General features: G+C 36.2%; 1 long non-coding RNA gene across 2 annotated transcripts in view; it reads right to left on the bottom strand.

Annotated features, from left to right (window-relative positions):
* LOC120517434 overlaps window positions 1-16253 on the bottom strand; it is a 125113-nt gene extending 108860 nt beyond the window's left edge. The window contains exon 1 of one of the 2 annotated variants that reach the window (XR_005631033.1): window positions 16080-16253. This is a non-coding gene — a long non-coding RNA (uncharacterized LOC120517434). The remainder of the gene's footprint in view (window positions 1-16079) is intronic. The other variant, XR_005631031.1, reaches the window with a different exon arrangement.
* Between the last annotated feature and the right edge of the window lie 259 nt (window positions 16254-16512).

Below are 16512 nucleotides of genomic sequence, written 5' to 3'. Positions count from 1 at the left end.
CAAGTTTCGACCTCGCATTAGCCTCAAGTTTCTGAAAGATTCAGTGACGAAGCGGAAAATAGAGCCAGTCTACTTATGGCCTCGCCACAAACTTTATTACTGAATTTTTGCCTTCGAGCATTCGGAAACAGTGTTCTCTCCAGCTTCAAGCATCTTCGTTCCATCGCAACAGGAGCCACGCCTCAAAGCAGCTTGTGGCCTCACAGTACATTTGAATGCACCGCTTAAGTACATGTCTGTCATTCGTACTGTAAAATGCTTCATGTTGGATTGAGTAACGCGAATACATAGGTATTACGAGTAGGCCTGTACATAACGGCTTCATGGCAAGCCTTATACTTAACGCGACGCACTTTCAATTGCTACAGTCAGTCAAAGAGCCTCTAGTCTGTCGGGTTGGTCGCTACGGTGCCAGGACCTTGCTATTTGCATGGTGGCTTACTCAGCTCAAGTAACATTGTAAGGTATTCACGTGGAGATATGCTGTTTGATGATGTTAGCAGTAGCACGGTTACCCTGCTCAATGCAATTCTGACGCAATTTTGTCAAAGACAATATTTTTCTCACCCTTGCAAATCACATTCAGAACTGTACTACTTGACAGTAACATCATTTTACCAAACATTCTGCCGGAGTATCTTTTCCACCGCTGGTCTACATAGTACCCCGTTCTAAATGGTACAACTGTAGGATTGTAAACTACAAATAGAGGTGCCATATCTCTTGAGGTGTAGTGCCAGAGCGTTAATCTGATACACAGACTGGGATGGGTATGTTACTGTACTCATTGACTATTTGTGAAATTAGCTTCATCAGGTTCTGAAAAGAAATGCACTCAATATATGTATAAAAGAAAAACATCGCTGAACTTCCGCTATTCAAGTGTCGATTTCTAGGCCTAGCTGCCGTGTGGTGTGGCTTTTATTAATTTATGTCACGCACAAATCTATCTAAAAGCGCCAGCACTGTTTTTAAAATTTACAGATTATTTTCCTGCTCTGTTGTTATGCATGGAGTTGCCTCCATCAAGTGTCTCTCACCTCTCCACACCAACCAGATTGCCGTGCTAACGGCCACTTCCCTCTCATGCAGGCGAGCAGAAACCGGCTGGATAAGCGTGTGCACCTTACATTTGGAACAGAGGACATGAAGTAACCATGCAGAGGTGGAGGGAGAAGGGATTTTCTGTTTCCAGTGGAACAGCAGAGGAGAGGCAAATCGTTCCATTAACAGGAATGTGCTACAGTTTGCTTGGCGGATGTGAAAATGCTATGATATTGGCCGAAAGAAGAAGCACTACCTGACCGCTCTGCAGTCTGGCAACCTTGTGCTAGGAGCAAGTTGGAAGGCCGTTGTGTGTATGTCAGGAGCAGGACGTCAGCAGCAATGCATTGTATATGACTGGGAAGCAGCACCGGTCATCAAGGCTGTCTACTCACTTACAGCAGAGCTAAACGTGTCCCTGCTTCATCATCCTCCTTCACGCATACTTTCTCTAACTCTCTCAGGATGAACATGGGATGTTGGCAAAGCTCGGAGGAAAAGGAGGCCGCCGGTGTTCTCGCAGAATCGACCGACACCTGCGCCTGAGAGTCAGCGGCAATGCGCGTGAGATCAAGCTTCTTCTCCTTGGCACCAGCAATTCAGGAAAAAAGCACTATAGTGAAGCAGATGAAGATAATCCACAATGGTGGCTTTAACTTGGAGGCCTGCATGGAGTACAAGCCCTTGACTCCCTGACAAGAATCACAAGAGTCCTGGCAACCCTCAAATTTGAGATTCACAACCCTGACAGCGCCTATGAGGCTGTTTGCACTGACTAGTCTTGCTGAGAGCAAAGGGGTTCATGAAGAGGCTCTGGGGTTGACCCAGGTTTCCAAGAGTGCTTCTGTTGCTCCAATGAATGCCACTTGGAGGATAACACGGCTTACTATCTTAATGACCTTGATCGCATTTCTGCGGTTGACTATATCCCTAACCATTGAAGACATTCTCCAGTCCTGAGACATGACAACTGGATCGTAGAAAACATGTTTACCTTTAAAGAGCTGACATTCAAAATGGTAGACGTGGGTGGATGGTGCTCTGAACAAAAAGTGGGTTCACTGTTTTGAAGGGGTCAGTGGCTATCACCTTAAGCTGTATGCCGATAATCAAACGGTAAGTACAATGGCTTTCATTTGTATATCCTGGGTGTCTCACCAACTTCCTCCTGACAAAACTCAGACTGCTTGAAGAGCAAAATTTCCAGTAAATGCAGATAGTTTAGTGGAGGCCCACAGTGACAAAGCTTTAGGACAGGGCTTTCTATATTTTTCCCTGACTTTACATGATACACTAGAACTTCTCATTCCCCAGATACTTTTGGCATGCTACATAATGCAGAAGGCAAAAACATCTGATTAGCATCAAATTTTCTTTACACCAAGGTTGTATACGCATTTAGCTCGGATTGATTAATCCGGGAAAGGAAATTTTAGGCTTGCTCAGACTGAATCTGGGTGTAATACAAAACAGTATTAATAAACAGTGGCTTGGGTTTTCTTTATCAGGATCATTTGAATAAGTCACAACCATCCATACATTTTCAGGATGTGGTATCAGAACCTGTTCCTGCAGTTTTGGGGAAAACTATTCTAAATCAGACTTACATTGCATAAACATAACCAACATGTGGAGGACCCAACCTTTTAAGTACATACGTTCATTTGTGAACATGATTAATCCAAGGCCAGCCAGGCATAAGGTCTGGCATGTCACCTACTATATTTAGGGCTCATGTCATTGCAGGAAACAGGGCCAGTTTAGAGCTTGTAATTAACCAGAGTTACATGTTTTTGTGAAAATCAGCAGAAAGCCCCTGTGGCTAGAGAGAGAACATGTAAACATTATACAAATAGGGTCAGTACTGCTACCTTCTTTCCCTCAACCCATGGTAAAAGTGTACAAACTGACATGTTTACAGTCAACAAGATTTAAGAGAGACTCTGATACATTTTATAAATCCCTCATCTGTTTTTGGCTAAATGTTATCAATGCAGAATGGCCGCTGTATTGGTAAATTGTTATTTTATGCATATTTTAATCTGGGCCATTTTGCAAATTTTCGTTTAATCCCTTTAACATTCCACACTTTTTAAATGTGGGCACCCCTTAATGCATGGCAAAAATTACAACCAGGATCCTGTAGCATTTGAAAGTGTTACTACATCTGTAGTGGCCATAATTTGTAATACCTTGTTGACCTGAATATGGCATTCTCTCAGATCTATTCGGTGGTTTGCCAGAATTGTGCTAATTAGGGATATTATCAGGATAATGCAGGAAAAGTTAAGATGATAATTACAACCAAAAATATAGTGTACTTTAAACATAACATTTAGGACATATCTTCTTAGAGACAGAAAATGCTATGTTAAAGAAAGGTTAAATGTAAATAAAGTGTTAAAGCTTAGGCACCAAAATGTGACCATAACATACAATCCAACAAAAGGCTGGAGTGATAATAGCTTGAATCTAAATGACAATGCATTTAGGGTTAAATTGTTATTTACTAACAATGAGGCTGGCATTTCGCTAAAGCCTGACCACACCAACAGAGAGACACGTCACGGTAATGTAGAAAAGGGCGTGGCTTTACAGTCGGGTGCTACACTCTGTACATTTTTGTTTTAACATTTCGCTTTATGTCTCTAGTGATTTTTGTGACTTCAGCATTATAGGGCCAAGTTGAATATGAATGATATCAATTGGAAAGGGCTTAAATCATGTAAACGTTATGTTTTACCGAGAGATCGTTTCTTAGGTAGCCACGTGTATTTTAAAGTTGATGTAAATGGGTATACATGCAAACCATATGAAACTAGATCAATTTTGATATTTACAAGATTAAAGCGGCTGAAATACAGTATCAGAAAGAGCTGTGTTTGTACTCGGCATATAAATAACTTTTTATCAAGTGCCATAGACAGCGAGAAACCGCTGTGCTCAAAATCATGTAAACGTTATGTTTTACCGAGAGATCGTTTCTTAGGTAGCCACGTGTATTTTAAAGTTGATGTAAATGGGTATACATGCAAACCATATGAAACTAGATCAATTTTGATATTTACAAGATTAAAGCGCCTGAAATACAGTATCAGAAAGAGCTGTGTTTGTACTCGGCATATAAATAACTTTTTATCAAGTGCCATAGACAGCGAGAAACCGCTGTGCTCAAAATCATGTAAACGTTATGTTTTACCGAGAGATCGTTTCTTAGGTAGCCACGTGTATTTTCAAGTTGATGTAAATGGGTATACATGCAATCCATATGAAACTAGATCAATTTTGATATTTACAAGATTAAAGCGCTGAAATACAGTATCAGAAAGAGCTGTGTTTGTACTCGCATATAAATAACTTTTATCAAGTGCCATAGACAGCTTAGAAACCGCTGTGTTCAACGCGGATGTTTTAATAACTTTTCTCAAGCTTTTAAAGTTCATTGTGCATTTTGGTATATAAGAGAGAATCGTTAGTAGGAAGTAGTTCGTCTAATAATATTGTTCTTAGACCATAGGTATGTAAAAAGGCTTTGACATTTAACCGATTAACGAGTTAACAAAGACGGTGCTTATAATTTTAAAGGCAACTTATATTCTCAAACCCCTTTGAATGGTGTGGGGTGGTTTAATAATGCTCGATTTTCGATTTCATTAAATAAAAGCATGAATTGTTACAATAAATATTTTAACACTAAAGTTTGTTCCCAGCGTTTAAAATTGGCGGTCAAATGTATTGCCTGTGGCTTGGTGCATTGATCAACGAAGTAATACCAGTATCCATTCTGAAAGAAAGTTTGTTCGATTTAAAGTTTAACTCCAAAGGTATCCATGATTGCTGTACAGTGGTTTCGCTATTGTCAATGAAGTTATACAGTATCCATGTTGCAAAGAAAGGTTCATTTAAAATTCACGCCAATTGTCATGCGGAAGAAAATTCTAATTTATAAAAGGAGGCACATCTTGTGGAATGAATATTTACTTTATGAGTTTTAAGACAGTTAAATCGCGAAAACATAATGTAAAACATGAAAAGTGTTTTAAAAGAGGTCGGGTGTCGGTGAGTTTATATCTTACCGCTGGTCTGTGAATATTTTCAGAAGGTTACACATAGCTACAGTATAACGAAAGGTATATATGATGTAATTTCTTAATGTTTATAAAATGAGGCCGTATGGTGAGTTTATAACTTAGAACTTTAGGAGGAACATTTTTTAGAAAATCACACATACGGGGTTTTTCATGCAGGATAATGTGTACGTATATTAATATTAGTTTTGAATCTAAGTGCTTATCAAATAAAAGACGCTATGGTCGTTAATTATAACTTAGAGCAGAGTCCCTATCGTTTTTAAAATTGTATATTTAATTTTAGTGTGTTCGGAGAGACAGTGCTAAAAGCTGTTAAGAATTTAGTAAAATCAGAAGGAGTGTATATATTCTTAATCGCTTTATTCGGGTGAGATAAGTATTTTACTTTATGATATAAAAATAGAACAGCTTAAATTAGATTAAGACTTTGTTAATTGATAACATGAAGGGACCTAATTGCTGTAACGCTGCTAATGCCTAAAAAGCCGTTATCAGAAAGGCCCTGGTAATTAAATTAAAGACAGGCCTTGATCGAAACATGTTTGGTATTCCGATGGGGGAGGTAATGAATGAAAACGAAGTCTTTTAGCTTAAGTTTTTGAACCGTGAAGTTTACAAAGAGGCTCAGGCATTTGGAGTGGCCATGTATTTTCGGCTTTTGATTCTAATGCAGCTTATACCGTTTTAGAAATTTGTATATTTATTTTCTTACTATTAGTTTACAACTTAGAGCGGTTGTGTGAATATTTTATAGCGTTTTTATGTAGTCATGCATATGGGTCGTTTTAGTTAGTCTGGTTTGAGGGGTGAACATCATTCAGTTATGGGGGGAATGAAAGATAAAGACGCTGGGCGTGAATTCAAAACTTGGAGGGAGTGAAAATCGTTTTTATTTAAGGGTGTGCCGTGAGCTTAGTTTGGTTTGAGTTGGCTATGAAGGAAAGACTCTTGTCGGGAACTTATAACTTGGAGGTGGAGGAAAATCGATTTTGAAAAAATTTTTTTTTTCTTGTATGGGAGTAGGGTTTTTAGTGGCGTGCTTTTTTTTGTCCTGCCTACGCTAGGTTGTCAGCTTGTTGAAGTAAGAAGGAAAGTGAATATAAAACCATTGATTACCCTTTTTTTTGATAATTTACTACCACTTGCCCCCCTGGGAAGGGATATTACAGTATATTTATTTTCTTCAACTTAGAGCTGTTGTGGAATATTTTATGTAGTCATGCATATGCTCGTTTTAGTTAGTTTGGTTTGAGTTGGCTGTGGGTGAACATCATTTCAGTTATGGGGTGAAGGAAAGATAAAGACGCGGGGCGGGAACTTAAAACTTGGAGGTGGAGTGAAAATCGTTTTTAGAAAATTTTATTTTTCTTTTTATTTGGGGGTAGGATTTTTTGTGGTGCGTTTTCTTTGTCCTGCCTACGCTGGTTGTCTATGTAAAAAGGCTTTGACATTTAACCGATTAACGAGTTAACAAAGAGCAGGGTCTTATGAATTTTAAAGGCAACTTATATTCTCAAACCCCTTTGAATGGTGTGGGTTGGTTTAATAATCGTACGATTTTCCGATTTCATTAAATAAAAGCATGAATTGTTACAATAAATATTTTAACACTAAAGTTTGTTCCCAAGCGCTTAAAATTGGCGGTCAAATGTGTTCGCTTGCATGGGGGCTTCGTGGTTCTCGCTATTGATCAACTGAAGTTTAATACCAGAGGTATCCATGTTCTGTGAAAGAAAGTTTGTTTCCATTTAAAATTCACGGCCAAATGTGTTCTCATGGCGGTGAAAGAAAATTTATTTTCTCAATTTATAAAAGGAGGCACACTTATGGTAATTGAATATTTCACTTTATAGAGTTTTTAAGACAGTTACAGCTACGCAGAACTATACATGACTAAAAAGCATGAAAAGTGTTTATAAAATGAGGTCGTGTCGTGAGTTTATATCTTACCGCTGGTCTGTGAATATTTTCAGAAGGTTACACATAGCTACAGTATAACGGCAAGACGTGTATATACTGTATTTAATTTCTTAATGTTTATAAAATGAGGCCGTGTATGGTGAGTTTATAACTTAGAACTTTAGGAGTGAACATTTTTTTAGAAAATCACACATATGCGTGGCTTTGCATGCAGGATAAGTGTACTGTATATTTAATATTAGTTTTGAATCTAGTGCTTATCAAATAAAGACGCGTGTCGTTAACTTATAACTTAGAGCAGAGAGTCCCTATCGTTTTTAGAAAATTGTATATTTAATTTTAGTGGGTGTTCGAGAGACAGTGCTGAAAAGCGTGTTAAGAATTTTAGTAAAAATCAGAAGGAGTGTATATATTCTTAATCGCTTTGATTCGGGTGAGAATAAGTATTTTACTTTATGATATAAAAATAGAACACGTTTAAATTAGATTAAGACTTTTGTTAATTGATAACATGAAGGGGACCTAATTGCTGTAACGTCTGGCTAATGCCTAAAACAGCCGGTTATCAGAAAGGCCCTGGTAATTAAATTAAGAGACAGGCCTTGATCGATCATGTTTGGTGCATTCCGATGGGGGGAGGTACGTAATTGAAAAACGAGTCTTTTAGCTTAAGTTTTTTGAACCGGTGAAGTTTACAAAGAGGCGTTCAGGCATTTGGAGTGGCCATGTATTTTCGTGCTTTTGATTCTAATGCAGCTTATACCGTTTTAGAAATTTGTATATTTATTTTCTTACTATTAGTTTACAACTTAGAGCGGTTGTGTGAATATTTTATAGCGTTTTTATGTAGTCATGCATATGCGTTCGTTTTAGTTAGTCTGGTTTGAGGGGGTGAACATCATTTCAGTTATGGGGTGAATGAAAGATAAAGACGCGTGTCGTGAATTCAAAACTTGGAGGCGGAGTGAAAATCGTTTTATTTAAGGGTGTGCCGTGAGCTTAGTTTGGTTTGAGTTGGCTATGAAGGAAAGACTCTTGTCGTGAACTTATAACTTGGAGGTGGAGTGAAAATCGTTTTTAGAAAATTTTATTTTCTTGTATGGGAGTAGGGTTTTTAGTGGCGCTGCTTTTCTTTGTCCTGCCTACGCTGTGGTTGTCAGCTTGTTGAAGTAAGAAGGAAAGTGAATATAAACCATTGATTACTTCTTTTATTTGATAATTTACTACCACTTGCCCGTCTGGGAAGGGATATTACAGTATATTTATTTTCTTACAACTTAGAGCGGTTGTGTGAATATTTTATGTAGTCATGCATATGCTCGTTTTAGTTAGTTTGGTTTGAGTTGGCTGTGGGGTGAACATCATTTCAGTTATGGGGTGAAGGAAAGATAAAGACGCGTGTCGTGAACTTAAAACTTGGAGGTGGAGTGAAAATCGTTTTAGAAAATTTTATTTTCTTGTATGGGTGTAGGATTTTAGTGGTGCGCTGCGTTTTCTTTGTCCTGCCTACGCTGTGGTTGTCAGCTTGTTGAAGTAAGAAGGAAAGTGAATATAAACCATTGATTAGTTCTTTTATTTGATAATTTACTAACACTTGCCCGTCTGGGAAGGGATATTACAGTATATTTATTTTCTTGCAATTAGTTTATAACTTAGAGCGTTGTGTGAATATTTTATAGCGTTTTTATGTAGTCATACATATGCGTGGCTTTGCACGCTGGATAAGTGTATATTTAATTTTATAATATTAGTTTTGAATCTAGTGCTTATAAAATGTGTCCGTGCGCTTATATCTTAGCTGGCCTGTGAATATTTTCAGAAAGTTTACACATAGCTATGACTGCAAGATAAGTGTATATTTAATTTCACAGTATTAATTTTGAACCTAATGTTTATAAAATAAACCCACGTGTCCTAAGATTATAAATACATTTTCATACTTTTATAGTTTCATATTTACATAAATTATATTTTCATATTTTCATATTTTTCATATTTCATATTTTCATAAATCATATTTGGGGCGGGGCTTAATGTCATCCATCATATTTGGGGGCGGGGCTTAAAGTCATCAATCAAATTCACACCTCTTTTGACACTAACTATCTTAATGTACTACTGACATAGGTGACTTTGGACCTTTGTAACATGGATTCTGAACTGTGGACACTTTAGAAAATATATTTGCATTTAAAAAACTGTAGACAAAAGTTAACAATACTGTATTTGTACATAGTGTTTAATACAGGGGTTACAGTATTAGCATAAAACAGCTTTAAATGAATACATTTAAATGCAATGAAAAATAAATATATAAATAAAAAAGCTACCCATTTTTATTCCATCTTCGGAAAGTACTAATGTATGTATCCTAAATACCACAGGGGCCACTTGGCCTTAATTTTAACCATACCCTCTTAAGCTTTACACATCCAGGACTTTTGTTTCCTTTCTGTAAAATATTCAATAGAGAGGTGAAATGTCCTGTAGAGCATTGGAAACTGCTATTTGGCTCTGTTCAGAAAATACTGAAAGTTTGAGGAATACTTAGCCTGCTATATACAGTTCACATACCTAACTCTAGTTATTGTGACAAATCTACTTTGAGGGTCTAAAGTACTGTACATGACTGTGCTTTTGATTTTTTATTAGGATCAGATTTCACACTGTAGCTTGTGCCTACTGTGTATAGATCTGGCTTTTTGTCATCCCATACAAGCGTAAGTGTTTTTCCACATGAAACAGGATTGCTAAGCCTGACCTTATATCTCACTGTGGGCCACTGCTTGATGTCATCATTCTATAGCTACTGTTCTCAGGTTAACTGCCAACAATTTTGCCTTTAAATTGTTTACATAACTGCTTTCTCTCACATCACTTTTTGTATCAGTTTGGTCACTGATAATAATATCATATAATTAATCAAAGACAACTTCTATATTCTTGAGGCTCACTGATGGGCAGCTGTCACAATTTGATAAATTAGTTTTTGCTAACACTGTATCATTCCTATAAAGAGAAAGCAGTAAAAGCACAAACCTTATACAAAATGCACTTGCACATTTTACTAATGAGTATATTCATCATATATTCATCCATTATCTTAAAAGTTTTGATTCTTACAAGATCACAGAGAGACACAATCTAAAACACAGAATTAGGCAGAAGACATAAAAGAAATTCCTGGACAGAATACCAGGCCATCCATAACAGACTCATTAATACTCAATCAGTTCATATTTGCCAATTAAATGAATATCTGAATACAAAAAAGAAACTCAAATAAACCAAGGGAGAAATTCTTGCACAGATATTGTGTCAGCTGTCCCTGAAACTGTGGCACACCTCTGACAAGTGATATACCACCCAAAGTTTCCACTTTAAGGTGAAATCAAAGGTTTTTTATTTTTTAATTGAATCATTAGTTATCCACATTACCAATCATGACATCTTTGCCATTCTGTCAGCTGAGCTCAGCCCTGCAACTGATAGTAGGAAACCTCAATAAACTAATGCCTGCCTCCAGTGGAAAGTCTGAGATTTTGGTCTAGCCTCTCAAGTTTTTGGTCAATCCTCAAAACTAAACAAATTTGATGATGATTCATAACTGGCCTATAACCAGTTATATTGTATGTTTAGTTACTTTGTATAATGAATAACACCCTTCATGCATAGCGTGTCTTAATTTGTCATCAGATACTGAGTTGCTGGGTTTGTTAATAGTCATCAAACCACATTACATTTAAGTATTACATACCATGTACAAGGTGCTGTCCATTTGCCTGAATGACTGGCGTGTGGGTGTGTGAGATGAGCTCATGCAACATCACATTCTTCCATTTACCAAGAACCGTTAAGCAAAGTCTAGCCACATCATCAGTACAGAACCATCACTACTTCTTAGATTAGATTGTTTTATTCTAATTTATACATTTATGCAAGATGCATCCCATTTGCACAATTAAAGTAGGTGTCTACAAGTCTAATAATTATGTTATACATGAAACTGAAATTCCTCCTGAAATTGTCATTCAAATGTTGGTAATGGATAAAGGGAGTGACATTATAGTAAGGAAATGCACTTGAGCAAGCTATGTCAAAATATAATAACTGCAATGACCATACTGATAAACAAAAAAACAAAGGGACAATCCATCTTTATCCAGTAATGGGCAAAAACACAAAAGTAAAATGAATGTATTTTTAAAGAGAGGAAGACTTTTTAAAATCTGGAAATACTATAAAGTAATTTAGTTGCCAAAGAGTCTAACTGTCCACATTTTCTTCGCAAGGGAAACATCTACAGTATTAACACAGATAATACTAGGATAAATGAAACAAACTACCCAGTATTTATTCATGCAACAAATTAATTATTACTGTGGCAAAGCAAATAAAAGCAAATGGCCTGAAACTTCTTGTAATCATACTCTTTTCTGTACCCTTTTGTTATTTATGTAATGTTGAAAGCCTACAATTTCCACATTACTTTGTGTAATTTGTATAATAGTACACAACATGCTGTCCATATTCATCCTAGGAAAAGGGTGTCATTGGACATGGCTTTACAGGAATATCAAACTATGAATTACTTGAAAGGTAGGTAGGGTTTTGCTACCATCCTACTGCACTGCCCTCTTCTCCTAGCTAGCACCTTTAAGGTATAATTAACTGCTGCAGATAACAAGATTTTTTAACTAAATATTTCCACCCTATGATTGCTTTCATGTCTAACTACTACAAACCTGTCTTCAAAGCAGATCTCTTACAAACAATGAGAGACCCCATGACAGCACCAATCATTTTTCAGAATATGTTAATTTTTTAGAAGTTGTTTCAGAAAATCTGAAGATCCGCATTTATTGTCACGGTATGCTTTTGTAAGACAGCAAATGTTCTTTCACATGTTCAGCAATAGGATGAATAACATAAGGGAGATATTAAATTGCAAGCAAGAGCTTACCTGATTCGAGCATTATATATTTAATCTTTACGAAACACAGGATTAGTTGTAAATTACCAGTATATTTAAGACACTGTATGAAGGACATGCAGTAAATACTTCCCCTTTTAGTTCAGCACACTGAACAGATGACTCATGCAGTGATCGGCAGAGCTAGTGCTACTAAAATTTTCATTTAGCTGTTGAATCACGGTTTCTACCAAATGAAATAACAGCTTTACATTAAAATCTCTTTATTTTTAAAAATGCACAAATATTTATGGTGAAAATGGACATAAATTAATATAATATTTCAACATGTTAACATATTCTTCTTTCACAACTTTTTTTTTTCTTTATGGCCATAACTGTTATTATTTCATCTTTGTAAATACAGGTCATTATTGTACAAACACACATTTATTGTCTTGGATGCAAACAGCCTTGACCTCTTTAACCAGAAGATATATTGCTTTAATTCAAAGGTCTGTACAAATACACTCATCTTTTTACTGAGGATTGTTATTACTTGTCTTAAAAGAGCTGCTGGGTGTTTATTCATACTGCTTATTTGCCTTCATGTATTAAACATTATTGAGTTTATTACTTTTCCATTAGAACATTTGCTGAAATCTTTTAATACCGATAATTTACAAAAAAACACCCTATAGGATAAACAAAGGTCACAAAGTCAGTAGAATCCCATGAAATTTGTAGACTTTTCATGCCTACTCAATCCAGTAATTAAACCAACAAAGAAACCTGGTCCCAGTTGCTGGCTCAGACTCCCTGTTACCCTAAATGAGATTAATTGGGTTCTATAAATGGATGGACAGATGGTGTTAACCACAGACTGAGACTAAAAAAAAGTCCACAGTATGAGGGCCTCAAAAATCTTCAAAGCACTTTTCTTAGTTCAACTGCCTTTTATTTTCAAACTTTCATCAAACCATTTTTTAATCTGCTTTTTTATTATATCGTTATAACACTTTGCCTGTGTGAACAGCATTAGGTGCATGGCAGGCAGCCAACCCAAAAACAACACCTGTCTATCAGTCAGACATTGCCAACTTATTGCTTTATCCAGTTTTGAACTAAAAAGATAGTGTTATTCTGCTTTTTCTATGACACCAGCATTTAAAACAAAGCTGAAAAAAATACTTTGCATAGGCCTACTTCTTCCAGAACTGATAGTTCACAGAAGCAAAGTTTGTATATTTTTTCTCTCTTGTTTATCATTTTCATTACAGTTATTATGTCTATTTGCTTTAACAACAGATTCTTCCTTTCCTCAGTTTTCATTGGACAACTTCAGCCTTTGGCCAAGAAACTTCTAAACAAAAAAAGGGAAGTGATAGTGTCATTACAGTCTGATATATCTGATACATCTGTATCTACTCAATCACATTCACACAGCAGCACTGTCTTAAACACATGCCAGTTTAGATGGTCCACTGTTTCGCTCCACAAGTAGCTGCGGGTATTAATCTGAATTACATCTGTAAGAATTCTCTTATCTGAGATGTATGGCCTGCACTGGGGCTTGCTTTTGCATGAGATTTATACAATGTAGGAGATTTTGTTTTTCTTCTGACTGCTTTCACTAAGCTTTTGTGGTATATGTAAAACTTTGTTTTCACTTACGCTACATATTTGCAACTTTTAATGATATTTTTACCAAGTGATAGTTTAGTGTTTACTAGCATGTTTATTGTTCTAGTACCATTTTATAATTTAAAGGGTACTAGGGAAAAATGTTGTTTACTCCACACACTAGTGTTTTTAAACATGTAAGAATAAAGGGTTAAATGAGAAATGAGAGCTTTCTAGATACAAGGAATTATATAATTTTGTTTAGTTTACCTTTATGTATTATTGTCAATAAAAAGAATTATTCCCAAATTGAAAATAGCATATTTAACCAATGCAGCTATTACAAAACATCCTTTTTTCATTAGTGTCTAACTACTAGACATAAATGAAATGCAGGGAGCTTTTCTGACCTATTGATCCTCTTTTTTCGACAGTTCCTCGGTTAATTGGTGCTAATAAGTACTTACCATGATTTGCAAAGCCAAAAATAATACAGATTACCAAATCCATCTAATTTTAGCAATGCCTAATTAACAAAACAGAGTATGTCAATGCCTCTAACATTTAGTATGATGTTGTGTCTGCCCGTTTCTTTTTCTTAGTCCTAAATGATTTGATCATCTGTCTGAGTAAACAGCATGACATTTCATTTTATCTACAATTTTCAAGGTGTCGGAGATCTACGAATATCTTACACAAGGAGAGGTCATTTAAAATCCCAATTTTTTTTCTTTTGTAATTTATGAATCTAATACTTGTCTTTGCATAAGACTTTAATATTGCTTAATTTCTTATCCCTTTGAATAATATGGATGGGATAATTGTAATAAAAAATCTATTGTTTAGTACTTGTATGTTGCACATATTATGTAAGCTGCCATTCATAAGAACTTGTACAACTTTCCACACTGAATTTCCGTAGGGCTTTGTCCATTTCACTCCAAAATATCTACAGCAATTCCACACGTTCCTACCCAAAATCCAACTGAATCAAAGTTCTTTTCCACACATGCTGCATATGCTCTGTGCAAATGAACAAGCAGATACAATTGGGTCCCCATGCTTAATATTTATTTCCTTTTGAATTTTGATATACTTAGGGTAAATCTATCTGCTAAACAAATAGATGTAAATGTATGTCACATTGTGTCATACTTTTTAAAATTCAACTAAACAAACAACTCAATTACTAAATTATCACACAGAATTACTACATGTAATGTTTATGCCAAGTGCTGATCACATTAACAATATTTTAAATGACCGGCCATACCTTAAATGGGTGAAGATATTACAACAGTCAGTAAATTACTTGCAAAACTGAGACTGAAGATGATGAAGTATTGTTTTCTCTGAGGAGAAAAACTGAAAATCTTGGATGTGGGGACATGTGTAGTGGCAGACAACTGAAGTGATATTCACCAAACAAAGCACAGTACCTGCTCCCTTGCTTCAAATGTCTCAAGGAGGAGCTTCACTTTGCATGTGACTGATTTCTTAATGTCATCCAAAAAGTGTGTCAGTTACATCAGTGACAGACAGCAGCCACAGAAAGTATATAACATAAAAGGCTTCAAGTTATCTTAAAACACTCATGGGGAATTGTTTTCTCCAAAATTGGGAAAAATCAACTTCTATTGCTTTACTTATATACCAAATCAGTCTTTTAATCAGTCTTTAAACCACAATTCACCATTAAATTGTCTACTTTAAAAGAGGAAGGAATGCTACTGATTTTACTTAATTTTAGAATTTGTATCACAAAGCCATCATTATGGAAGCCAGCATTCAAATGAATTGCTCAGAAACAGAAATGTGTATATTATCATAAATATTGAAATGTGAAAATGTCTACACATAAAATATGCAAACTGAAAACAAACCCACATATACATATTTATTATAAAGAAAGATTACAGATGCATACACAAATACAAAACTTTATAGGCATATAAATATGATAGATGACGTATGACATGATTTATGTTAATAGATCCACAAAGAAGCACAAAGGCAAGCATTTTGTTCATATATGCTAATTTAGTGTGAAAGTAATAATCATAATTTAGGACTACCTATTTATAACGTTAGTATCTTCTTTGACTTGAAGCCACCATTTATACTGTATATAAAAGGTGGATCATTTCGAGCGGACACATTTAAGAAACCAAACCATGTAAAACCAGGATTTGGAAGGGGGCAAAGGGAGGCGGGTATTAAATAAGTTTGCTAATCAGAATGTGTGGCTTGATAAGACGCAAACTGGTGCTGCAGGCAGGCGCCAAAAGTGGAACCAAAGCGAGTCACTAAACACGAAAACGCACAACTAACGGACGAGTGGCAAGGTGAATCACGGTCGCCGACCGCCCAGCCCCGCTGCGGCATCTGATTATCTGTCCAAAAAAAACTAGACTCGCCCATTACAGGTGAACGAACTGAGAAGCAGGAGCATACTGTACATTGAGCAAAGACGGGCACATCGCACTTACCAGCTGTGGAAACCAAGGAGGGCAGCAGAAAAGACAAAGTCCTTTTTTTGTTCGCACAACTTCCCGTCTGTAATTTAAATGAGGGCATCCTTATGACGCCCCTAGTAAGTAATCCATTCTCTTGCCTGGAGCATCTCTCCTGGAGATTTCGGCTACGCTGACTGTGTATGTATGTTGAGGAGCGGGGTATAGACGCGACCAACTGGTAAAATAGGGGTAACAGTTTACTTTACGAAATACCTAAAAATGAACCTGGAGGGGGCTGGTCCTGGAAAATGTTTAAATACATGAACAACTTAAATTTCTTAGTAGATGGAACGTTTAACATACGTTGTGGTTAGTTTTTTGGTTGTGAGTTAATGGTTTTCGCTTCTTAACCACCCCATTCTATATCCATATAGCAACGATGGTAGGTGCCGAGCTCGATCCGAAC

Source organism: Polypterus senegalus, chromosome 17, assembly GCF_016835505.1.
Source record: "Polypterus senegalus isolate Bchr_013 chromosome 17, ASM1683550v1, whole genome shotgun sequence".
Taxonomy (NCBI): domain Eukaryota; kingdom Metazoa; phylum Chordata; class Cladistia; order Polypteriformes; family Polypteridae; genus Polypterus; species Polypterus senegalus.
Note: the sequence above shows the minus strand (reverse complement) of the source record. Positions and strands in the feature narration are given on the sequence as shown.